Source organism: Sinocyclocheilus anshuiensis, unplaced genomic scaffold, assembly GCF_001515605.1.
Source record: "Sinocyclocheilus anshuiensis isolate Anshui unplaced genomic scaffold, SAMN03320099.WGS_v1.1 scaffold293, whole genome shotgun sequence".
In the NCBI taxonomy this organism is placed as follows: domain Eukaryota; kingdom Metazoa; phylum Chordata; class Actinopteri; order Cypriniformes; family Cyprinidae; genus Sinocyclocheilus; species Sinocyclocheilus anshuiensis.
In genome coordinates, this window is record NW_015540858.1 from 394004 (window position 1) to 420085 (window position 26082).

Genomic DNA, 26082 nt, shown 5'->3' on the forward strand with positions numbered 1-26082 from the left:
TATATATATATGACACAAGATAGTTATAGAAGTTCACAGAACTGACTCGGCAACAGCTGAATAAAACTGTTTCATCTGAGCATGTGGCACTTTAAGCATTATCCTATTGCATATCCAATTATTTAATGAGCTATCGCATATCGCATTTTTCTTCAATATCGCACAGCCCTAATATATATATATATATATATATAAAAAAACAAATACATTTTAAATATTTATTCATTGCCTAAAATTTTTATATCACCTGATATTTCCACGTTTTCTGTGAACAGTAAAACCTGATACCAGAGTTGTTTTTCAAACTGTTGCATTATTTAACGGACAAATACAATTAAAAACCTAAGCATGTCCCGTGTTATGGAGGTGTCCATCCTACCGATATGAGGAAGACCTTGACGCCCTGGTCCTCAGTGTCCATGGCTGTGATTCGAACGCTTTTCTCACTGGCTTTATCCACCTGCATCTGAGGCCAAAGCTTGGTGTTGAGGATCAATCGCAGACTGCCCTGCGTGCGCATCACTAAGAGACAGACGGACACAGATGAGGAACATCAAAACATTTCAGCTGCTCTAGAGAAAAGCGAGTGGATCGACGCTGCTCCTACCTAATCTCGACTGTAGCGAGCCATCATCAGTGGACGCCATATCGTTAAGTCTGAGCAGACCGCGGCCTCGTTCCACCCACGACTGAGCTGGCTTATCGAACACAAACAACTTGCACTGCATCTGTGGAAAGACGGACACAAGTCAGACCATTATCAGGACATCAAAGTTTTACTGAGGAAAAAAAACAGGCCTGCATAGATAAAAAAAATGTTTCAGGTCAATTCAACTCAAGCTCTATGAAACGCATCTGTAGCCTAGTCGAGCTAGTGCAAGACGAGCATTTCTGGTTAAAAAGTACATAAATTTGAATTTTTTTTAGAAAATGACCTATCGTTTCACTAGATAAGACTCTTATTCCTCAGCTGGGATCGTGTAGAGGCCTTTGAAGCTGCACTGAAACTGCAGTTTGGACCTTCAACCCGCTGGCCACCATTCAAGTCCATTATATGGAGAAAAATCCTGGAATGTTTTCCTCAAAAACCTTAATTTCTTTGCGACTGAAGACAAAGACATGAACATCTTGGATGACATGGGGGTGAGGAAATGATCAGGAGTGAACTAATCCTTTAAGTTGTTCTGAATCCAGAACATTCTTTAAATTGTGGACTGCAACCCAACACTTTTGCTGTGACTGCTATGCTCAAATATAAACGTCATCTCACCTGTAAAACGTTGCTTTCCGCCTCCTCTCCCGTACGGACCTCCACCTTCTCCAGAATGCACTTCTTGGCAGTGGCTTTAGTGTACGCGGCTGCCGACTCTTCCAGAGACTCCGTTACACTGTGATCTGACACACACACACATACACAGAGAAAAATATCACTTCAACAGCTCAGGATGAACTGAACGCAGCAGACATGCCTATAACGGTGAAGGCTTAACTCATGAATATTAGAGCAAGACAACACTGACTGCTAATCCCAGAGCATCCAGTCAGATAATTAATTTAATATTCATTGAGCCAAACAATCAAAGTGTGATTTTGGAAAGACCAATGTCAAGTTAAAACATGTTCTCAGCATCAAGTAAAAAAAATTTTTTTTAATTCTAACAGAAAAAAAAATTACACTAAGGAACATAAACCACAGCCAATCAGAACTAAGTGTCAAAACAATAATGGATTAGAAATACATGAAAGAGAGAGAGAAAATTTTTTTTTTGTTACGAATGGATTCGTGTGTTGCTAGGGAAATGACATATCACTCGTTCGTGTGCGCATGCATAGGTCTTTCCCTGTGTTTTTCTTTGTCTCTCCCTCTTTCGCTCTAATTGATTACAGGTGGAGCTGATTAGGAGGACTGAACTGGTTGGAGACAGGAAGGATTGCCGCAGTACTTAAGCCATCCGGTGGAAGGAATCGTTGGCTCCCCGCTCTCTTGGTGGCTACTGTTGTACCCGCTGTGTGACGCGTGTTGACGAAACGATTGCTAATTTAGACATTTGTTGTTAACCACTGAATTAATAACAGTTTAGTTGTATTTTATGTCTGTTACGTTCGGTCGCTTACTTCCTGGACCTTGTTTAAGTGGAGCTTGGTAGGGAGGTGGGTGCCTGTTTGTTTACTATGTTTTCTCCTGTTTATGTTAGCAGGGAGGGAAGATTTTGTATTTTATTTGTAATCTGTTTTCTAGGTCAGTTTGTAATTGGTAGTTAGTTTTATTTCTTGTTATATGTTTTGGCATTTACCTCTCCCAAAGTTTATGTTTTATTCTTTCTAATTTATTCAACTTTTCTTGCAATTTAAGAGTGTTCTGTGGTTAATGCTTTGGGAGTGAGAGCGGGGACTCCAGGGATCTGCTGAAGAACAACTGTTAGTTGTTACGGATAACTTTATTTCTCCGAGTAGAGGAAAATAAATTAACTTTTCCACGACATTCTAATTTATTGAGATGCACCTGTATATTGATATCCATTTTCTTAAAAATTGTTTAAATATCATTATGAGTCAAAAGTATCAATTATATTAATTTAAACAATTATCATCAATCAGTTATTATATTGATTAAATAACATGTATATCTTGGTGTCTTAATTGTTTAGATTTGATGACTGGTTCACGTCTACAACTCCGTGTTTGCGCTGCATAAAACATTGGTTGATTTTCACATTGGTCTGAACAAAACCAGCAGACGGGCTTATTGAAAATGCAAACTCAATCTCTGCCAGTAGGGAAAGGCGCTTTTGGAAAGGCGGAAATACAGCGGTTTCCCCGGTAACAGCTGTAAAACAAAGCAGTGCAGCACCTGACTTTGAAACGTGCAGCACTCATATCGAAGTTTAATCATCACATTAAGCCGTTTTGCAATTCTTGTCTTTCCATCCCCAAATGTAAGACCTCCTGAAATCATAATTAAGACTTTCTTGTACCATTTAAGACTTTTTATGGCCTTAAATTTGATACCAAACTAAATGCAAGTCTTTTTAAAACTTTTAAAGACCCGCGGAAACCCTGAATTGTGTGTATGTGTGTGTTATATATACACACACTGTGTGAAATGGAGTTGAGCACCTACTCTTCTCAGGTGTGGCCTCTTGTGATGACGGCTCGGACGCTGGAGCTGAACCGTCTTTACTGGCCTCGACTGGGACCTCGCCTCCTTTTGGGGGGCTCTGAAAGCATTCCCATACAAAACTATCTTTATACACCTCTGATGATCCATTTACTGTTTTCACTGGTGTTTCTTGAAATGAAGAAATAGTTCAGCCATGATTAAAAACTAATTTTTTTTTTATGGAGTCACTTCCTACTTTAGTTGTATGGAAAAGAGCAGCTTGGACTTTCTGCTAAACGTCTTTTTGAGGCAAAACAAATGGAGGAGTAAATGTAGGCCTGTCGCAATAATCAATATATCGACTTATCGTGCAATATATGTACATGACCTCAATTTTTGGTGACGCAATATATCGCCCATTATATTTACCCATTATATTAAATTAATGTCACAATGTTTTGTACATTCCACTTGCGCCTGTGTCTTTTGCAGCTTCTCGTGCATAACGTGGTGTAGTCATGAGGTGCGAGTTCAAATGTTAAAAATGCTTCTACAAAAAAAAAATATGTTTCATCTGCAGATATGATCTTGTTTAGGGATCTGTGCCTTTGTGCACACGGACATCTGACTGCCGAGTAGTGATTGTGTTTTTCAGCAATAGTGTGCACCTTTAGCTTACAGAGAAAAGAAGGTCAGGGAAAAATCTGTAGATGGAAAAATCTCCATACAAGTTCTTTGTGCATTTTTCTTTTTTCTACTTGTTACTTTGCACGTTTTGTTAGAAAATGTTTATTTACTATTTATTCAGTTTTTTTAAGGTATCTAATATTTTGATACATAATTGCCATGATCTAAATATTCTTAAAAATTAAAAGTTTGTTGTCATTTGGAAGTGTGTAGACCTTCTTGCATTATTATGCTGTTACATTATGATTATATATTCAGTGTCATAAAATGGTCTTTAAAATGACAATAATATCGCTTATCGCAATTATTTCTGGGGCAATATATCACACAACAAAAAGTAGTTATTGTGACAGGCCTAAGTGAATGTTTTTTTATTTTTGGGTAAATTATTCCTTCAAATGCTACATTTAAAAGCTGAACAGGCAAAAAATGTGTCTGTTGTGCAAACTAGTGATGGTATCCACTCACCAGAACTCTCTCAGACATGTTCTGGCCAAAAACAAACTTGGAGCCTTTATCCGAGCTGTTGGTGGCATTGTTGGAGCTGTAAAAGCAAACAGAAGCAGATTTACCCGGGCCAGAGAAAGCGAACAGATTCATAGAGCTCTACTGAATCGTTACCTAGCACTGCCCATGTACTGTAAGAAATAATTGGTGCGGCCAGACTGAGAATCTTGTGTGGAGTCTTTTGAGTCACTGGATGTGCTGTTTTCATCCAACTGCTCAAGAAAAACACAGTAACAGAATCGGAGAATAAACACAAACTCTCCTTGGGAACTTCTATCGTGCCAATTTGCTCCTTCGAATAAAGAATGAAACCAATGCAGCGGTGAGTCAGCGCTGACCTTCGCTCGCTCTTTGATATTCTGCCCGAACACAAACGATGAGTCCACTGCACATTCCTTCTGACTGCCGTCGACTTTCTGTCCACCTCCATTTTCTTCCCCTTCCTTCTCCCGCTTCTGCAAAGGAACACAATTAATGCAGATCCAACAACAAGTCTGTGGGTTTTTAGGAATGCGTGTATTTTGAGTATTATTATTATATTATTATATATTATTATATTGTTTGATACAACAGGCTTTTATGACTCTTATAGCATTAGGGTTTCTGTAGGTTTTATGAAGGCAAATAAGACTTTTAAGACCAAATAAAGAAAATTTTCTTGTTTTCCATTTAGTTTTTTCCTTCAATTTGGTTTCTGAATGTAAAGGTATTTTATTACTACACTGCAAAAAGGTGATGTTCTTCATCTGTATTTTTGTCTAGTTTTCCAGTGCAAATATCTAAAGACTCATAAATCAAAATACATTTAAAAGATAAATGACAAAATAAAGTCGTTTTCTGAGAAATTGATCAAAATAAAGTGAGTTAATTTAAAACAAAGACAAATATCTGCCAATAGGTTTAGAAAAATCAACTTAATTCACTGTTTATAGATATTTGTTCTTGTTTCAAGCATAAACTCAAATCTGTTCTATTTCTCAGAAAACAAGACTTCATACGTTCAGTTTGCATCTAAAGTTAAACGTATCTTGATTTAAGGAAGTTTAGGCCATTTTAAGGCCTTAATTTTTGTGGAAGGGTGAATTAAGACTTTAAGACCTTTTGAGACTGCAGGGTTTATGAAGGTAAATTTGACTAAGTGCAAATGTCTAAAGATTCATAAATCAAAATACATTTACTTGTGAAGCAATTGACATAAGTCTTTCTGTGAAACTGATCAAAATACATAGTATTTGATTAAAAAGAAAAATATCAGCCAATGGGCTCAGAAAAATCAACTAGATTCAAAGGCAAAAAAATGTTTTATACCCCACTGACAGATTTTGATTCTTGTTTAAGCATAAACTCACTTAATTTTGTTCAGTTTCCCACAAAACAAGACTTCATATGTTCAATCCGCATCTCAAATCTTGATTTAAGGACATTTAGATATTTGCATTGGAAAACAGAAATACTGAGGAAGATATACTTTTTTTTTTTTTTTGGTGTGAATGCCATGACTTCATGAATTTAATACTTGCTGCCCTGATTTAAGACTTTCTATGCCTTATTTTTTTGTAGAAGGGTGAATTAAGACTTTCTAAGACCTTTTTAAGACCCACAGAAACCCTCTATGACAGGGTTCCTCAAATCTTGCCCTGGAGGGCCAATGCGCTGCAGAGTTTAGCTCCAACCCTGATCAAACTCACCTACCTGTGATTTTCTAATGATCCTGGAGACATTGATTAGCATGCTCAGGTGTGTTTTATTAGGGTTAGAGCTAAACTCTGCAGGAAAGTGGATCTCGTGGGTCAGATTTGAGGATCCCTGCTCTATGATATAGTGAGAATATGGAGCTCATAATCAAGGGGAAAAAAACACCTCAGTTTTATTCAAAAGCCCAAACTGAGCAAAAATATGCAATATGGTGCAGATGCTGACATTTATATGGCCAAACGGTAAGATGAAATTCTGATGCTTGTAATGTAAATCAATGAGATCTTTATAACAGTATAACAGACTACTTACAATGCATAGAAATATGAGTTTTTTCATTATATCTCCCAATAATGTCTTAGTAAGATGATATTTGCTAAGATTTACCAAGATTGTGAAAATTTAAGCCTATTTCAATAAAGTCTGTATAATAAAGTCTCTATATAGTAAATATTTCATAATTCAAGAAGCGAAACACCTTCAAGATGTCACAGTTCAGCACAATTACACCACATTCCTGCTGCTGAAAACCAAGACGATTAACTCTAAAATTAAACTGCATTAATGCTGGAACTAGATCAGATCAGAATTTCCTACAGTTTATTTATTAGTCATCAATTATGAATTCCTAAGCACCCATGAGCAATGACTACAGGTGACGCTGATATTTACGAGATGCTCTAAACAGGATGCAATTAGTTGTGGTTTATTTATCAAGCGTTTCCATCTCAGATGTTTGTGCCGCATGTCCTCACCGGTGATTTGTCCGAGCTCTCTGTGTTGTTCAGGAAAACGGATCGGCTCTCTGATGATGAATCTCCAAACTTCCCCACTCCATTTGTTCCACAGCTGGAGTCTACGAGTGAAAACAACGGCATAAACTCACAGCATCACACTATCAACACATGTATTACAGCTCTGAGTCATGAATACTAGTGGTCACCCGAAACGTCAACTAGGCGACACTAATATATCTGAAGAGCAAGGTGATTGATGGCCAATATAATGCTGATATTTACAAATAATATACCTTAAAGGGGTCATATGATGTTGCTAAAAAGAACATTATTTGGTGTATTTGGTGTAATGAAATGTGTTTATGCGGTTTAAGGTAAAAAAAAAAAACACATTATTTTCAACATACTGTAAATTATTGTTTCTCCTCTATGCCCCGCCTTTCTGAAACGCGTCGATTTTTACAAAGCTCATCGGTCTGAAAAAGCGAGGTGTGCTCTCATTGGCCAGCTATCCAGTGCATTGTGATTGGCCGAATACCTCAAGCGTGTGATGGAAATGTTACGACCCTTACCATATTGTGATACCATGTCCGGCCGGAGCGACGAGACAAAAACATTAAAACGCATTATAAACGAGGCATTTGTTGCATCCAGTGGGGACATAATTACTGATTATAATGACTAATACGGTCGTTTTACGCGTTGCGTATCGCGCCGCATAAACAAAACCATGTCTGCATTTGTGATCGGAGAAATGACAAACAACAAGTGCTACTCTACGAACAGTGTTGTAAATACAACTTAACCACTGATTTCTAGTTGTGTCCTCTTTTGGAAGGCCAAACAAAGTAGTTTCACTTTCACAACGAAACACACAGCGTCTCCACGACATGACGGCGGCGGCAAGAACAATACTATAGCGAGAATAAAAGTTACGCCTTCTTTCTTTACGTGAACATTTGGGCGGCGTTATGCAAATCTTCCCACACGGTGACGTAGACACGTAGGAGGGTGTGGACGAGTCTTAACTTTTATAAAGAATCTCTCTTTGGGTTTGAGACTTTAGCCTTTGCAACTTTAGGGATCTTATCTATTCACAAACAGCTTGTAACACTCCAAAGAGAAAGGAAAACTTGAAATTGCATCATGTGACCCCTTTAATAATGACAAATGAGACATAGTAAAAACCCAACTGAAATAAACACTTATTTCTCTCAATATTCACTTGACAGTTTATTTTTCGTATTCTGTAGATTTTGGAAGTCATACAAGGAGGAAACGCTTTAAAATGAAATATATAAACATGAAATGAATGAATAATTGCATTTAAAAAAAATTGACTAAACTTATGAAAAAAAATCTGACATGCTTTTCAATTGTTAGAAATTAATTAGCCCATTAAAACATTAAACCAAATTTGTGAAAAAATAAAATAGATTTCAGGAGAACTGGGTAGTTTTGACTGAGGATTACATATTCATTCCAAGCACAAAATGAGCCTGAAATATGAATCTATACAGAACAGACTGAGGCCTCCACAGATTCTGTTGCTGTGAAAGCCAGCAGTGAGCATTATGCGAGATGTACGTACTGGTCTTGACGGGTTCTGTGAGGGTTTTGGCCGGAGGCGCCTGTAAAACGGCTGGTCTCAGAACACTGCGCTGCTGTTCTTTGGGCTTCTGACTGGGAACGCCTGGAAAACAACCTACTAACGGATTGAATCAGAAACCAAACGCCGCAGCACAACTAGGGATGCACTGATCTGATACTCAGTATCGGCATCAGCTCCGATACTGCAATTTTCTGCCGGATCGGGTATCGGTCAGACAAGACGATATTGTGAGTATACTATTCCGTGTTACTGTTAAGCCCCACGAAAGGCACAACAAAGCACCATAAAGTTTCCATGCACTATATTCTAAGTGTTCTGAAACCGTTCCATAGTTTAATGTGAGGTACAGATAAATATTTAAGTCATTAAGTTCAAGTTGGTGTAAACTCTCTCTCTGCTGCGGCTGTCATTCATTCAGCATTCAAACTGCGTGTCACGTTCGGTTACGACAGTCAAGACGATGAAACTCTCTCCAAAATTATACAATGTTGCTATTATTATACTTGATCTGTAGATAAAGATTAGTGGTTTTGCCTGTAAGGACTTTATCTTGCTGGAGTTTAGTGCCGTTTCTAAAGCATGTTACTTTCTACCGGGTGTCTGTTAGATCACAACACTGGAGTAGAGAGCACTATGAATTGTTCTTCACACGCACAGTAACTGAAATGTAAAACTGTTCAAAGAAAAGACTCTATCGCACATATATCATACACTACGCATCAATATCTCTTCCCTTTGTGCTTTGAACTTTTCTATGCAGAGCGCAGCGTGCTGTGACTCGGTGTAGCTTCAAGCGCATAATTCTGCGCACGGGATGCGCATAAGTGATTTGTGCCACTCTGTATTGGAGCATTTCATATCATAATACTTTTGCGCAATGAAAGATTGTTAATAGCCTTTCTTGTTCTGTCCTATCTATCATATGTTGCTGCCTAATTACTGTGCTATATATTTAAAAGAAATGTCTTACAGTACACATTTATATCTAAATATATTTACTTGTTTTTCATGAATGTATTATACAATACAAAGAGCAATGTGTCATTTTACCAGATTTAGTCCTACATTTATTTCATCATTCATTTGTTCCCCACTAAATAGTTCTTTTGACTTAATGTTTAGATTTTATAAAATTATTGTGCACTCATCTTTCTATAGTAACTTTTGCTGCTGAATTATCCACTAAACTAGATTATAATAGTGTTTTTTTCCCATAGATTATGATTATGTATTTTTTTTTCATTTGTTATTTTTCTGTATAATGAAGTTGTCTGTATTAGTAGATTGTGTTTACCACACAAAACAGTGATGATCAGGTCAACACACAGAGGTATAGAAATTCTACAAAAAAAAAAATAAATGGTGTATTGGATCGGTATCGGTCGATACTCAATTTTTGGTAACGGATCGGTTCTGAAAAAAAAATGGTATCGGTGCATCCCTAAGCACAACAGCACACACCAATGTTTGATGATCAAATAAAAAGCCTTAATTGCAATTCTCATGCAATGGGATGTTTTAATATATGGAAAAGCTTTCTAAGCTAGTGTCGTTATAGTTAACTAAAACTAATTTAAATTAAATTAATTATAATTAAACATTTTATTTTTTTTTTTTCATTAATTGAAATAAAGCTCAAATTAAATATAAATATTAGATAAACTTAATTAGAAAACAAAATGTTGCTGTGGCAACTAAAAAATAAAATGAGTTTAAGTACTAAAATTACTTAAACTGAAATAAAAAATAAACTAGAGCTAAAGGGAAATTTAAAAAAATGACAAAAGCAAATAAACAATTTTTTTTAAAATCTAAACATAAAAGCTATGAAAGCTAAATGCATAAATTCGAAAAATAAAATGTAATTCATACACTGATGTGCTTTTTACACTGAAATTATTTTTTATAATGTGCATATATTTGTAAAATTATTTTTATAACAATTAACATTTTTAATACATTTAATACAATATACAACTTAATACATAAACTATATATGAATATATATATATGTGTGTGTGTGTGTGTGTGTGTATACACACACATGCATACATAAAAAGTATCTTGAGACAAGATTACAAAATTTCATGATACTTTCGTTATAATGCATCCCATTAATGGATGGAGAAATCTGATTTGATGACCAAACAAACAATATGTCTTAGTTAGGAAAGGCAGCAAAATCTCATTTTTTGACGTATCCATTTCAAATTAGTTTAGGTGTTTTTTTTTTGTCTGCATAAAAAAAGGAAAAAGAAATTTGATGTTTACAAACCCAATCCAAACCACATCCACATGTGAAAAATGACAATGCAGACAGTCACTCCTGAAGATCATATTTGAAAACCAAATTGGATGTGTGCAGCGTAAACAAAGGCTAAGACTGTCAAACATGACAAAAGCTGTGGACGGCCACAGAACCCTGTAAATTACACGGAGTAACAGATGTCCTGACGGAGACTGGCATGATGAAGCATCTAGTGACAGGCAAAATAAGCAATCATTTATTTTTAGATTTTGATCAATATCATTGCAAACTGTTTTTAAAACTACTCTAGAAGTCCTCTGACTACAGATAATGTTTAAATAAAGGTGGGCCTATGGCAGATTTAAAGAATTATGAATTTGTATTTCTTATTTGAACAGTCGATTACTCTGAAACTTGAGTAAAAATATTTTTTTCCAATCCAAACAATAAAGCTGAGGAGTCATGAACCCAAAACAAGACTTTCTGCCAGTTTTGGTTTCTATTTCTATTGCATTGTGAATAGTAGCTCCACTCACTGCGAAATCTCATTGGTCAAAAACCCTCCTCCACAGTTGCATATTAAACAATTTTTAAAAGAAGGTTGGTTCTTACCTGGCTCCGAGTCTGAATTACCAGTTGGAGACTGGCATAAACTTGAGGGCATAAAGATATTATTCTTGGGAACTGTAGCAGGAGTCAAAGAAAGCATGAAAGAAAGAGAGGATCAGATGGGAGTGTAACACTTTCAGTAAAAATCAGCAAAGTAATACTTAGAACCCTCCCCGTTCCCGATCCACTGCAGTGCCACGGCTCGCTATAGACTCACCTGAATGTGATGGGGGGAACTGGGTCAGAGATGAGGTCCTCTCTCTCTTTACTGGAGGACAGTACTCGCCATCATCCCGATCTGAATCTGGAGAACGCAATTAAATCAATAGACCAATAAGAAACTAAAACTAGTAAAGCACTAAAATTCTGGACACAGCGCAGAGAACTGAAAATGCTCGATTTAAATGATCCTTTTGCAATCACTAACCATTCTGATAATATTAATTACACTTGCGTCTACCTTCAGCTGATGTGACTTTAAAAATTACAAAAAAAGGATGCAAAAATAAAAAGACATCTGTATAGAAGAAAAACATGTTTATTATGTCAATAAATGCATTACAGACTTAAAGAAATAGCTCACCCAAAAATGAAAATTAGCTGAAAATGTGCTCACCCTCAGGCCATTCATTCAAGATGTAGATGAGTTTGTTTCTTCTTCAGATTTGTAGAAATGTAGCACTGCATCACTTGCTCACCAATGGGTGAATGGGTGCCGTCAGAATGAGAGTCCAAACAGCTGATAAAAACTAGAGCCCGACCGATATATCGTTTTGCCGATATTATCGGCCGATATGAGCCTGTCGCCGATATATCGGTATCGGCGAATATGCCGCCGATATGAAAATTTTTTTTACAGAACATATAATGCAGATAAAATGCTTGAAATGGTGTAATTACTTAGTTTGTCCAACAGAGCACGCTCCATTGTTTGCTACTGGCGACCTGGATGATTAAAATTAATTAAAGTAAATAGTGTAAATTACATCCCTAATGTCATAGAATAGCACATTGTAACACAGTGTTACAACGTGACCCATCTGCGCAACTGGAATTTAAAACTGGTTAGTGTCTTCTGCTAGTAATCAAAGCATTAAAAAAACACACAATAATCCACACCACTCCAGTTCATCAGTTAATGTCTTGAGAAGCCAAAAGCTGAGTGTTTGTAAGAAACAATTCATTATTAAAGGGGTCATATGATGCGATTTCAAGTTTTCCTTTCTCTTTGGAGTGTTACAAGCTGATTGTGCATATTTGCTATTGACTGTTCAAATGTGGAGTTTTGCGCATCGTGTCTGTGTGTGTGTGTGTGTGTGCGTGTGAGAGAGAGAGGGAGAGAGAGAAAAAGAGAGAAAAAGAGAGAGAGACAGCGTCACATCACAGTAGAGTCAGCTGTCTTAACCGCGGCTTGTGTACTGCATCATCACTGACAAAATAATGATCTTTAAAAAAGCATCATATGACCCCTTTAAGGCATTTCGAATTTAAACTGTTGCTTCTGACTAAAATACATAATCTATAGTAGTCAAAATCCACTAACATATTTGTTTAGAGCTGTTTTGGACTGTTTTCACTTGTAAACAGTGCTTGATCTGCGCAGATTTCTCTCCTGATTTGGAACAGACTACTTTTTCCACTGGAGGAAGCGTTATTATGGATAGATGACTTGTTTAAAGTTAAAAACATCTTGATGGATTTGTTTCTTACAAACACACAGCTTTTGTCTTCTCAAGACATTAACTGGTGGACTGGAGTGGTGTGGATTACTTGTGGATTATTGTGATGTTTTTATCAGCTGTTTGGACTCTCATTCTGACGGCACCCATTCACTGCAGAGGATCCATTGCTGAGCAAGTGATGCAGTGCTACATTTCTACAAATCTGAAGAAGAAACAAACTCATCTACATCTCGGGTGATCTGGGGATCAATAAATGTAAATTTTTTGGGTGAACCATCCCTTTAATTCAGACAATGACCTTCAAATAACTCTCCAACTGATGTCTGGATGATACAGGCACATCTGCGTCCTACAATATATTTCATGAGACGTTGTGTTAGTACCTCACTGTCGAAGAAACAAACTCATCTACATCTCGGATGATCTGGGGATCAATAAATGTAAATTTTTTGGGTGAACCATCCCTTTAATTCAGACAATGACCTCCAAATAACTCTCCAACTGATGTCTGGATGATACAGGCACATCTGCGTCCTACAATATATTTCATGAGACGTTGTGTTAGTACCTCACTGTCTGCATCTCATCACATATCATATACAAGTTCCTTTCCAGCAAAACATCATCATTGCATCATTCCATGTACATGCTGCTTTTGCTCCATGCCAATATTTCTGTTATCAGCTGTTGAAGGTTTTATTTTCAGAATAACAAATATGGCATTATGATATTTTTGAGGAATTAAATGATGGTGCATTAAACCCCAAACTAAAATCCCAAAACTTCATTCAATGCATCGTAATTTTTGCCACCAAAAATTGGCCGCAAAATGAACGGAAACGTAAAAAGATTGAGTAAAATCAATTGACAGAGCAAAGGCAGATAATTTCACAACTATCTCACGCAAGTCTATGGCAAGAATGCTGCAGTCAATATGCAAACATGATTATAATTCAATTTAAATTAAAATTACAACACACATATTAGCATTTTGCAAGAAACTCCTCTGGGATACTGATTGATAAAGAGCGCACACATCCATTTGTCTGTCCCATGCATTGTATAGACAGTGAGAGTAACATCTCATGCAATATATTGCAAGGAACAATGTGCTTTTGTCATACACAAATCAGTGAGGTTTTTTTTAGGTCCTTGTGTTCTGTTTTTGGTATCCAAACTAGGTATCAAAAAAAGCATTTGACTGAAGCATACTATTACGTCGTATAAGTGCCAATTCAAAATTTGCGTTTTCAGTTTTCGGCCCAATACATCCAGAATTTTTAGCAGCCAATAATTTCCACTTTGGTGCATTACTGGAAACAAAAACTTTTCAAACTCACCGTCTCCATCCTCTGCACTTGACCCATCTGCGGATCTCTGGAACAGACAAATCATAAATAAAATCATTTGGTCACAGAGCTGGATTACATTAGAGAGAAACACACTGTACAAGGGAAAACAACATCTTAAACAGCCCCGTTTTCAAATAATTTCTCACCAAAGCCAAAACAATCCCGTCGAAATGCCGAGTTTGTTTAATTCGCTTAAACTGCTTCGGGGAAATCACATTTTGAGGGTGATTTATATCTGTGTTAGTCAGTCGGCAGCTGAAATTCATCTCACTACCAGCCAAACTGGCCAGCTGAGTTGGTGAAATTACTTGCCAATGCTGAAATTTGTCAGGTACCAGGTGATAATTTCATGCCTCGCCTGAGTGTTTATTGAAAAATTTCTTTTTTGTTATTGTAAGAAAACTCAAAGCTAAATTTAATATTTCCCACTAAGTGTCTTCCATCATAACATCCTCAGGTTATTATGGAAAGGGGGTTTGTTTAGTTGGCAACCACGTAATCCACAATGACACAGCTGCTAAAAACAACACGTAAAGCTGCAGCATGTCATTTCTAAGCCATCAAATGGAAACGCAATCGCAACCAAAGGCTTGAGTTTTCAGTAGGACTTCCTGTTGGCTGAGAAAATGGTGGACAAGTGTGTTTAAAACTTGCAATGCTGTTTGGTGCCTCTAGCAGAGCAGAAATTACACCGTTGACCCTTTCTTTTTTTAACAATTACTAAAGGTGAACATGAACAGTCAAAAGCCTCAGTGGCCCCTATCTCCCACCCGCCCCCAAGGAGGAGAATAAAACAGAGAAGTACATTAGCACCCACATGAATTGTCAATGCAACTAAATAATTATACATCAAAATATAATGAAACAAAAGAAAGAAGAGATCCATAGGTTAAAGAAAAAAAAATACAAATTAAAAAACATTATAAATCAGCAAAGATTCGTGGAGTATTCTTGACAAAATTAAGTAGAGGATCAAAGTTTTGATTAAATTTGTCAGTGGAACCTCTTAATGCAATATCCCTGTTTTTGGATATTGGTTTTGTAATATTGGAAACATCAATAAATGGCACCATTAATAAACACCGTTTCAAGAATTACATGCAAGACAGTGACTCTAATGCAATGCATTTCATGTTTTGCTTGCTTAATAGTTGTTTTTGCATGATTATTTTTTAGTAAGCACAATAAAAAAAAAAAACTGTAGGGATGCACCGATACCGATACTGAGCTCCTGTACTCGTACTCGTTAAAATGCCCCGATACTAGGGATATGCCGGTATCAAATTTTCATGTTGCGATTAATTGCTAATGCTTTTATCATGGTATACGGTATTATCACGGTATTGAAATTTAGTTTAAAAAAAGTGCTGTCATAATAACTTTTTTCTTATAACAAAAATAACTGAACATTTAAATGCAATAAAGCAATACAGAAAAATGTATAAAGTTAAAAGTTTTACACAGATTAAAGTGCAAAAGAACTATAAAGACCAATAGGTATCACTTTACAATAAGACCTCATTAGTTAACCTTAGTTAATGCATCAGCATTCACAATGAGCAATAGCTACATTTGCTACAGAAGTTATTAATTATTAGTTATTAAGTCTTAGTTCATGTTAGCTCATTAAATAACACAGTTGCAACTTTCAATTTTAGGCATGGTTTTATTTTGGCGCTCCTCCTCTCTGTCTCTTACTCATAGCAACCTAACGGTTGGAGGGGTGTGTTTAAAAGGATATTCTGCACAAGCCATCAAACTGACATCATCAGAGAAGGGCTGCCATTCCAGAGCTGAAGCAAATGATCAGACTTTGATTAAAGATTACCAAGACAAACAATTTTTTTCAGCGGATTAACTTGCACGGATTAATTGTTCACATCAAGACTAGCAATGTGCGCTAGTAAAGTAAATAAAGTCAATTTTGATTTCATGCCGACTTTAAGGCTAAGGGTTGCCCGACTAAGTATTGATAGTTGTGTAAATACTGTCATACTAACAGCTGTCTAATTTTTGGTTGATTGTAATCTATTACATACCTTTCTATCAAAGTTATCTGACATTATCAAGCTGAATTTGTTCTGACACAGTTTAACTATGAGTTCTTGTCATTTTATTACCATTTTCTAAACTATAGCAAATAAACTGTGATAATGTGAGAAATGTTGAAGGTGTCTGAATAAATTTTGGTTTGACTATCTATTTGATAAATGAAGTTAACCAACTAACATTATACATACCCTTTTGGTTTCTGTACCCAATATTTAAAAAATTTACAAATGCAATAAAAATATTGGTATCGGTACTCGGTATCGGCAAGTACCAAAAATAAAAGTATCGGTATCGGGCGAGCACTGGAAAAAGTGGTATCGGTGCATCCCTAAAAAACTGGGACATGTGGCTATTTCTTTCTTTTTACTGAGTTTACTAAACTCAGTGAGCCTTAAAACACAGTTTAGAGACAAGGACGGCCAACCAAAACACTAACTCTAGAGTGACCAACTAATAATCATTCCTGGATTTATATCCAACACTTTAAACTGAAGTTTAAAACAAATTACATTTATGCAAAGTGCACAGATTATGCAAAGACTCTCTTGCCGTTTAATTATGAAAACTTAAGACTTTGTCAATTTATGCTTTTCAATTTATTCATGCTACGTTTTTTATGATGAAATTAAACAAAAACAGAAGTAAAACATCATATCAGTTCTGCATATTGGTTACTGGATATATAAACATACAAATAATCAGCACTAGATAGATAGATAGATAGATAGATAGATAGATAGATAGATAGAACAAACCTTCTGTGCTTTGTCCTTCTGAAACACAAACACTGGAGGAGCTATGGCAGGCTTCTCTGTTAAAAAGAAAAACAGAAAGAAAATTGGTAGGAAATATGGTTCAAATAGATACAATACACATATGCCTCTCCACAATCCTGCATTAAGCTGATGTTTCAACTAAATTTTCATTTAAACAAACAAGAAAGCAGCTCAGCTGCAATGTACCAATGTTACAGTTCTGATCGATCCAAGTTTTCCCTACATCACACACAAACATCCAAAGTCACAAGATAATCATTCACAAAATAGGTCATTTCCTAAAATGGTTTATTTGAGGATAGGGACGGACGCAAACTGACCAAAAGCACCCAACATCCAATGTAATATCTTAGTTTAACTACACAGCCGCAGATCAGAATGAACCATGCCTACTTGGTCAGTTTTAATTTCACATCTTAAGTGCAAAAAAAATCAACTGACAGCTTTGCCTGTAGATAATAAAGCACTTGATACTGTGCGCTACACATTTGACCATGCACTGAAAAAATATTACATTTTCACTCAGAAATTGCCAGTAAATTTAACAATTACTAATAAATGGCAAGCAAAACATGGAATTATACATGCAATTTTGAAGAAAGAATGAAATAGTATTTTCTTATAAAATATACTCAATCCGTTTCATTTAAAACTCTGAAAAATCTTTTTTACAGTGTAGATAAAGGGGGTCTGAGGCATTTGTGTCATGCATAAAAATGCTTGCAACCAATTGTAAAATAACTGTAACACGGCCTCCAGTAGCCTATTGTTAAAAAAAAAAAATGACAAAAGATTGCAATGTTCAATAAATACATTAATCCAAAATTGTAAAAAAAAAAATAAATAAATAAATAAAATGTAATAATGGTGGCATTTTCACAGAAATGCAATATTAAATTATAATCATTATGAAAACCATATCAGAAAACCATCTGTTATAGAGAGGAAACCAACATTTAGATGTAAATAGGGTGTGCATTATGCCAAGTAATTTTGAACTGCCATTGCACTTGAAGTGCTGAATGCAAAAGTATGTCCTTGCCATCACAAGCCTCTGGTAATCTGATCAACTGGAGTTAGTAACCAGTCACTGGAAGCCAAACTGTGTTGTCAAAGACGTTATCTTATCTCATTTCAAGCCAACCAATAAAACCCCAGACACTCCTGGCTCAATTAAAAGGCTTTGAAATGACCGTCATGCTTCGTAAATAAACAAAGACACATGATCCGGCTGACACATCTGGTATTTTTAGCTGCAGGACTTTGACAGCAACAAAACTGCAGGCTAATAAAACAATCATTCATGAGGAAGAGTGCAAGGCCTGTTCAAGATGATTTGCGAACCACTAAACAGTGCAACAGCACACGTGCATCTGTAAACAGCTGCTTTCCTCAAAACAAATCACGCAGTCATCCGGGTGGCTCGTTCAGCACTGTAAACCCGCACATCACTGTATTGTAATTAGGTCAAGGGGTGAGGCATCCACCGATGGGTGATCTCACCACTCAAGGCTGCTGCACTGGAGGATATTTCGGGGGAAAATCGTGTGTGCATGGGGTTGCATTTCACCCCGGGGCAGGAGGAGGGTGGGCGGGCCTGCATTAGCTCAGGCAGCGGAGCCCGGTAACGCCACGAGCCGCGTGAGCATCACCGACAGGCGGCTTCTCCGGGGACGAACCACCGCCACCTGCTCCGGACTCCGGTTTCCGACTATTAATCGATGCATTCATCAGAATAACGTCAAAAACGACCAGGCATCCAGATCAGATCAAAACCAACCACTAGTTGAGCAACTCACTACATAACCCCACCCACCATTTGCTTTCGTTTCAGTATTTGTTTAATTTTAAGCATTGGGCTGCCTCAATAAAGGATTAATAATTATTAAAAATCACAAACGGCACACATCACTGATCCTGACAGGCTAAAGATAGTCGTCTAAGCTCATAAGCCACGATAACAATAAAACAACACGTTGCGAGCAAAACGCATCCTACTAGTGTTAAGTTCATAAAGTTGCCATCTAATGCATTAAATAAACCGAATACATTTATGCCTCATATTTAGAATACTTAACAGTACGCTAACGATACATATGTTAATCCTTAAAAAAAAGGAAGAAAAGCGTCATTCTTGAATCCCTTATTATCACGCATTAAATGAATCGTTGTTTTATAGCGTGCGTTAGCACCCGCTTAAAAATCAAAGAGAAAACACACCGAGGCCGGGAGTTAGTACGTTAGCCACACACACACACACACACACCACACACCACACACACACACACATTCTTCCATTGCCAAGACAAGATACAGCTTTCACTGTATCACATCTCTTTCTCAATTGCTTTTGACAGTTTAACAGGATGAGTTTGTTGTTCTGACTGCTTAGCAAAAGTAATTATCACTTTGATTTCTCTTTCTTCAACCGCTTTATCAGCTTCAATTCTCGTGTCTTACTTTATTAATTGTTTGCTCACAATCAGATCCATCACCCATGCTACTCTTTTTTTTCCTTCTACTGTATCTTACTTCCTGAAAATCCATGTCTTGATCATTGTCGCCATCCGAAGTATCTCCCCACGCCAACGACGCCATTCAACCCGGGTCTACCCACAATGCTCCGTGAGAAAACCGAATCTCTGGTGTTGTTGTTGCTGAGTTTTGCTTGTATTAAACAGCTTCTGACTTGCGTGGTTTTGATTCTGCCCGCTAAATGTTCATACGTCATTATTGTGCGACCGACGCGCGGTTTTGCTTTATCCACCCACAATGCACCACAATTAGCGCGCTTTATTTCACAGAGCAGCTGCACTTGAAATACATTTACATTTGAATATGTCATTTTACATGAATCTTTACCATTTAGTAATGTCAAAAATAATATATAATGTTGTAACTAATATTATAAAGTAAATAATGCCAAATAATGTTCATATTAGTATAACATCTAGTTAATAAGCGCTCTAAAATATTGTATTACTATTTGTAAATTATTTTCCTTTACAGTATGTCTCGTTGCTTGTACTAACAATATTAATTACTATGATAAAAAACGATTAACATCACATTGCGTAATAATTATTATAATTTCTGCAATTTTCAATTTTAGTTCGTGGGTTAAATTCCCAGGGAACACACATACAGGTAAAAAAGGTATAGCCTGAATGCACTGTAAGTCACTTTGGATAAAAGTGTCTGCTAAATTAAATTAAATTAAATTACATTAAATTAAAAATTAAATTAAATTAAGTTACTCATCACTATCATATTATTTTACTATTTATTAAACATTATTTTCCTTTATGTCTTGTTTCATCCACTAAAAATATTAATTATTACTATAAAAAATATTATTTTATGTTAACATATTACAATGCCTAATTATTATTGTAATAGGTATTAATCGCAATATTATATATTTTTTATTATTTGTAAATGCTTTTCCTCTGTCTTGTTGCTTCGATTGACAATATTAATTAAATAACGATAATAAAAAACTATTGTCTAATGTAAGCTTAATTATTACTTATTTTATTAATATATCACTTGCCACTATTATTTCTGTTTTATTCTACTACAGAATTATTTTGTTACGTAAGTCATTTTTATTCCTTTTTTATTTGTTCATATATATTTTTTGCTCCTTCTACTAATTTTGTTAATTGAATATATGTAAATTATTAATATATTACTGGAAACTATTATTTCTGCTTATTCTATTTATTTCTGTATTATTTTCATTCCTATGTCTTTTGTAGTAATGACATATAACCATTAGATGGCCAAGTTTGCCAGGGCTGTAGCTTATGAACTCTATGGATGGGCTTCATGGCCTGAACTTCACTTTGATCATTTTCCTTTTTTAAATTAGGTCTACATTTTTCATTTAAATTTTTACATTTGATATTTTATTTGATTGTTAGTAATTTGATTATTGATTATTTATTTTCATTCATATGCAATAAACTGCAGACTGTTGCAGGTTCAGTCCTGAGTCCCAATTAGTGAAAACGGAAAGTTCTGATATACAACAATCGTGCTCAATCATTTTGTGCTCTCGATAAAGACGTTTCTCCCCGTGTTGCACATGAACCCTGACCCATCAACTTTGGATAAAAGCCTATTAATGGCAAGCAACTGTGCTTAATAGATCATAAACGAGAAGAGAACGTTCTCGGGTGGGATATTCTTTCACAATGATTTACACAGCCCTTGGGCAAAACCCATGTAGCCACATGCAACAAGGCAGCACACAGACCTCCTGACAGACAGAAAGATGAAGATAAATGTGAGTGATTATTTAGTGAAAAAAAAAATCAGTGAAGTTATAATCGCTTGATTGAAAGATTTAGATTCCTCTCTAAACGAGAAAACAGGTACATTAAAGGGCATCATATGTATAAACAGGTGTTATTTTCACTGTATTCCAACTATATAGTAAACAGAAAGTAAAAGGAGGGATTTTTTATTTTTTTTATTACAGGGACAATGCATATTAATAAACATTTATGTCAATATGCCAGAGTTAGCCAGAAGGCTATTTTTCTCCTGCAGTCCCTAGACAGATCGTAATAGTCACCCTAAAAGAAAGTAAAATTACATATTTACATAACAATAAAACAATTACAATACATTTAGTAAAAAGTACTATTGAGCTATGATGTACAATAGAAACACAACAGACCAACAATCAGACAAACATCATTTTTATTTGCTATTTTTAAGGCTTGGTCTCGTTCTTTCATTAGTTTTCATGAGTTTCTATGTTTATTTGACCATTAAATCCCATTCTGTGTAATTAGTCAGTGGCACTGTTATGATGTACTGTAAAAAAAAAATCCGTAAAATTTACAGTAAAAATGGCTGTGGTTGCCAGAATTTTACCGTAAAAAATACGGTAGTGACGTTTTAGGTTTTATGGTTTTAACTTAAATTTACAGTTAAATACCGTAATTTCATCCATTTCTCACAGGCTCATTCAGGCTTAAAGTGAAACAAGAGATTTGTTGATTCAAGCATTCATCTGCACTTCTCACAGTCAGAATGATCTTGTTGACACATTTCAACATTTATTTTGAGCATGAAGGACTTTAAGAACTATATCAGATACAATTGAGATATTCAGGCTGTGCAGAATCCCCACTTTGTTCCATATCTGGCCCTGTTATTAAGATCATAAACAATACGATCACAGATAATTCAAGATTAGATTTGGCATACTGGCTCACATAAAAGCATGTTTCGTGGCTAATAAACACCTTGTCAATTGTGTAACACAAAATATATAGAGAACACTTTTATCATGGATAGCATGTGTGAAATAAGCAGGGGAAATCCAGACTCTATAAAAAAAAAAAAAGAAAAAAAAAAAAACACTGCATTATTACTGTTTTTTTGTTTTGTTTTTTTACACAATATTCCAAGCTACTTCCAAGAATACCATGTCGGTACCATGGTACTGTCACGATGCACACACACGAGGGACGAGGAGACGCTGGAGAATATGCTGACAAGACTTTATTTACAGGAACCAAGGGAGACGAACTCAGGAAGACGTTTACACGAAGACGTTCACAGCGGACAGAGAACTAGGGACTGGGAACACTTTAAATACACACAGGAGGAGGGGATGACGAGACACACCTGGGATCCATGAACCATCATGGGGAACACCTGGGACAAATTAAACATGGGAAAGGAACACCTGGGGAGCAAGACACAGACAAAACATGGAAGAGAATCTGACAGGTACATTCTTTACTCTCTTTTGCAACCACATTTCAGGCCAGATATTTAATAAAAAAGCCTCATTGTTTTATCTCACAGATGACTGATACTCATTACTGTCTTTCAGGCTTCGGTTCTCGTTGCTTATGTAACAAATAAGTACAATTTAAGTCAGTAACGCATTTAAGTCATCAGTGGACAGAAGGCACACGTCTGGTTTTCTGCCAGAAATATATTTGACACATATATCAGCTCAGGTGCAGACACATTTAGATTAAATTTCTCCAGTCAAGTTGAGAATTAATGCGCAGACACTACAGGATAAAAGAACATTTAGATTTCACTATATATTTGACTTCAGATGGATAGTTAGGATTTAATTATGATTCATTTGGCAATTTAAAATTATTTGAAATTTAAAAAAAAAGATGCTAGATTTTATTTTAATAGCTTTATTGCCATTTTTATAGCAGGAGACTCTCAACTATATTCATAAACATAAAGATTATTTTTTGGCATCAGTGTTTCTATGAAGAACTTTTAACATCAATGTACAACAATCTTTCCATTCCACAAAAAAAGGTTCTTTGGATGTTTAAAAAATGGTTCTTAAAAGAATTGTTCGCTGACAGGTTCTTTGGGGATCCAGAATTGTTTCTTTCATGGCATCGCTGCAAAAACTGGAACCTTTATTTTTATGAGGAGTGTTAACTTTTAGCAGATGTTGCTCTTAAAATTCCTTAGGAGAGATAAAAAAGACACAAATGAGCCTATAGTTGTCATAGAGTAAGAGTACAGGGCTGTAAAATTAATGTTGAGCAGCTCAGATTGTATGATATTGGGCAAACAAAACCTTTTCTCAGAAGAAACATCTAAGAAGCACAAGTCTCCATTGGCTCTCCACTTAGGCTAAAAGTACTTTTAGACATCACTAATTTCTGTATAGTATTTATTTGTCATTAGTGAACTTCAAATGTTTAGTTGGGATGTAATTTTGACTCATTTGGCAATTTGAAATGATTTGAAATGCAAATAAAAACTTAAAAAATTGTTTAAAAAAGCATAATTTATTTTCAAAATAAGTTATGCTTTATTTTGTTTTAATTCCTTTATTGCAGTGGTTGCCCTTTCATAGCAGGAGACACTCCTATATATTTATACACACTTTAAAAAATAAAGTTTATTTTTAGGCTGGTTCCATGAAGAACGTCTCGGTTACGTATGGTAACCCTCGTTCCCTGAAGGAGGGAACGGAGACGTCACGTCGGATGACCGACGAATTGGGATCTCGCTTACGTGACGTTGGGAGTGACCGACTGAAAGGGAACTATCAGCATCAATGGAAACTTTCCATTCAACAAAATGTTATTTAGTGGAGACATTTGTGGAAAGAGAAAGAAAGAAAGAAAGAAAGAAAGAAAGAAAGAAAGAAAGAAAATATTCTTTCAACTAAAAAAACTAAATTATTTTAAGGACTGTTCAATGAAAGGTACTTTGGGAACCAAATATGAATCTTCCATGGCATCACCGGAACCTTTATTTTCGTGAGGAACATCAACTATGTGAAAATTTTCTTTTTACGTATTAGTATCTTATAGCAGTATTTACCATCAGGGTATTACTATGAAACTTTTAAGAATAAATAGAGCTGCTGAACTGAATTAATTTCACAATTGTTGAACTATACAACACTGAGTTTACTAAATTGATCTAAATAATGGCACTATTTTCTTCTGTGAAGCAGCTTTACAGCTTACATTGAAGATGTTCCATAATTGATGATTTATGCAACATTTTTGTTCCTGTTCATTACTGTGAAGCTGCTTTGAAACAACCTGTATTGTATAAAGTGCTAAATGTGACTTCAAACAAGGTACACTACAAACTTGTCACTCTTCTGCTTTAGTGACAAGCTGTTTGTTCCCCTAAAGGTACAATTTTTGCTTTTTTTCTGAGAGTGTAGAAACAATTCAGAGAGTAGAGATCTCATTTGCGATGCTTCTCTCTTATAAGCGATGTGAAAATCTTTGTTACATCTCTCTGTCTCCAGGAGACGCTGTATAAATTCAGTGTTTATGACAGATTGAAGATCATGGCTGATTTTGAAGAGTGCTGATGGAAGCCCTTTGAATTCTCCAGCCGCTCGGGGCGAATCTGACCTGCTCATGATTTATGACATCTATATATTTTCTCCAAAAACTCACAGAAAATGACCTTAGACGCTGTAAAGATATAACATGGGAAAGATTCTTAAGGTATGCAAAGGACAATGTGCATATTTGTTTTTTCAAGCACAGAAGAAACATCATAACAAGCACAGTTGGCGGCGGACCATCATTTTCTGGAGGTCTTTTTGCTATTGTTAGACATCAGTGCCGTTAATCCATCAAGATGGTGCTCTGATGATCTCTTACGGGAAAAGAAAGATGCCAACACTGTTTTTTTTTTCTTGTTCGCCGTTGTTATGCCAGATAAACGTCAGTGTTTAAACAATTGAGAATTTATTGTAAATTGTAATTTTACAATTTTAATTGTAATTATAATTACAGCTGGTTTTCTTTTGAAAACAGACCGAAATAAAGTGATGAGCCATTCACAAGCAATAAATACAGTAGCTGATCAAATTTGTATTTTTATTTATTTATTTTGGTGGGGATGTAGTTAATAATTAAAAAATAGATTTAGAATAGAATACAAAAAAAGTTTATATTTAATATTTTCTCTTAGTTATAGCAGTAGATTCATTTATGTACTAAATGAACTAAAATAAAACAAAGATTTACTTATGTACACCTATTAAGGCTGCATTTGTTTGATAAAAAATACAGTAAAACAGTAATAGCCTGTTGTGAAATATTATTACAATTTAAAATAACCATTTTCTATGTGAATATATTGTAAAATGTAATTTATTTCTGTGATCAAAGCTGAATTTTCAGCATCATTACTCCAGTCTTCAGTGTCACATGATCTTCAGAAATCATTCTAATATGCTGATTTGATGCTCAAGAAACATTTCTGATTATTATCAATGTTGAAAACAGTTGAACTGCTTCATATTTTTGTGGAAACCATGATACATTTAATTTTTTAGGATTCTTTGATGAACGTAAAGTTCAAAAGAACAGAATTTATTTGAAATATCAATCTTTTTAAAAGTCATAAAAGTCCATTTAATGTTTTTGATCAATTTAATGTGTAAAAGTATTCATTTCTTTTTTTTAAATGAATGAATAAATGTTTGTATATATATATATATATATATATATATATATATATATATATATATACAGTA

The 26082-nt window shown here is 35.4% G+C and overlaps 1 pseudogene; it reads right to left on the reverse strand.

Moving 5' to 3' along the window:
* Positions 1-18788, reverse strand: part of LOC107687924 (ran-binding protein 3-like) — a 23573-nt pseudogene extending 4785 nt beyond the window's left edge.
* Between the last annotated feature and the right edge of the window lie 7294 nt (positions 18789-26082).